This window comes from Mandrillus leucophaeus, unplaced genomic scaffold, assembly GCF_000951045.1.
Source record: "Mandrillus leucophaeus isolate KB7577 unplaced genomic scaffold, Mleu.le_1.0 Scaffold215, whole genome shotgun sequence".
Lineage (NCBI taxonomy): Eukaryota > Metazoa > Chordata > Mammalia > Primates > Cercopithecidae > Mandrillus > Mandrillus leucophaeus.
The window spans coordinates 1,323,361-1,325,647 of NW_012102199.1; positions in this window are offsets into that span (position 1 = coordinate 1,323,361).

The window sequence follows — 2,287 nt, forward strand, 5'->3', positions numbered from 1 at the left end:
AGGTTAAAATGTTGACACTCAATATTTGAATAATTACTTAATTCTAAAGATTTCTCAATTGTCATAATTTACTGTTGAACCCAAAGATTATTCAATTATGTAGTTAGCTTCCAAACATGTGAGATTTGAAAAGCTATTTCTTCTTTATTAATTTTTAATGTTAATGCATTATAATCTATATGACATTTATACTTTAGAATTAAATAATTTTTTATATGTTAATGAAATGTCAGTTTTTATAAAAGTATGTGCTTGAAAAAATATTTATTCTCTGTTTGGTGAAGGGTCTAATATATAATAGCTAATGTCTGAATATTATTAATTGTATTATAATTAATAATTAATAAATTACATTTCTGAACTATGTTAAACTTTCTAACTATAATATCTATCTATCAGTCATTGATTTAGTTATTTATAGCTATCTCACTGAAGTTATATTATTTATTACTTAATATTCCAGGATATATGGTAATGTAGACTTATTATATTTATGCTGGTGGCTACAATGTTCTTTTAAATGCTATAAATATTATTCTCTGTCCTTTCGTGTGTGTGGTTTAAACATTTTAGCATGCATCAAGAAACTAAACATTTTTCTTCATAGCCAAAATAACCAGATTGCACTCTTAAAAAATAATTAGTTGGGCGTGGTGGCTCGTGCCTATAATCCCAGCACTTTGGGAGGATGAGATAAGAAGATCACTTGAGGCCAGGAGTTCAAGACTAGTATGGGCAAGAATGTGAGGCCCTGTTTCTATGGGAAAAAAAATTTTAATTAGACAGATGAGGTGACACACACCTGTAGTCCCAGCTATTTAGGAGGCTGAGCAGAGAATTGCTTTAGCCCAGGAGTTCCAGGATGCAGTGAGTCATGATCTTACTCTAACCTGGCGGACAGAGCAAGACCTATCTCTAAATAATTAGTAATTAGATCAATAATAATGCTTTGATATTACTCATACCTAATCATTCATTCATACTATAATCAAAATGTTCTCTATTGCCTTAAAAATACTGACAGCTGGTTATGTAAATCAATATTCAACTAGTCCCCTATGTTGCATCCAGTTTGTTATGTGCTCGAATCTCTCCTCTGAATGAGGCTTTATCCATGAGGGCAGACCAATTGCTCTATGGAATTATCCACCTTACACATTTTTCTGAAAGCTTCCTCACAGTGTCATTTAGCTTATTCCTCCATCTTCTGTACAATGATTATTCTTTTTGACTAGTGGGCATCTTTTCAATCTGGTACCTGCAGGCTTTTAATATTATCCCATTACTTAGTGAAAGTTTCATTTCACACTGGTACAAGATGTCCAAGGCTTTCTTCCATGTCCAGACCACAGATCAGCCATGTCTCAAGGAACTCTGGTTCCCCAGAGTGGCATATGGTATTAGAGACATTGTGATCACTGTTTCCTTAAATTCCACCTTTTATTATTATTAAGATTGCAACCTCAGCTTTCAGTTGGTGCATATTTGTCTGACATGTATGTATCCAGCCTTTTCTTTTCAAATTTTCTGTTCAATTTTTTTAGAATAGTAAATGTACCATTTGAAACAAGATGGCATAAGCAAGTACCAATAAAACGGTATTAAAATAAATGTAAATAGGTTAAATAAACAATTAAAAGACAAATATTCCCAGGGAAAAAATTTTAAACCTCAAGATCAAAATACATGTCTTCTAGAACTGGCACATTATCAAGAGACTCTGACCTTGATCATCTATGCCTGTCTCTAATGGCTCCAAGTATCGAACCTTTTCTTTATGTTAGTCAGTGTTAATAGAAACCCAATTAGTAGCCAAAATCTGACTTGATCATCTAGTATATTGATCTCATTTGATCTTTGTCATATTGCTGAATGTTAAGAACTATTATTATTTATTCCATTTTACAGATGAGGAATGTGAGATGCAAAAAATTCTGCCAGTTGTTGAATAGCGTAGAGCTGTTGAGTTGTCACTTGGTCTGTGCTAGAGTCTGTGTTTTAACCACTGTCACTTAATTTTGTTTCTGATCTCACCAGATGCAGTATCCATGCCTGGTCAGAACTATAGCACCATGTCTGAATTTATCCTCTTTGGCTTCTCAGCCTTCCCCCAGCAGCTCCTGCCCGTCTTGTTCCTGCTGTTGTTCCCCTGATGTTCCTGTTCACATTGCTGGGCAACCTTCTCATCATGGCCACAATCTGGATTGAACACAGACTCCACACACCCATGTACCTCTTCTTGTGTGCCCTCTCCATCTCTGAGATTCTGTTCACTGTTGCCATCACC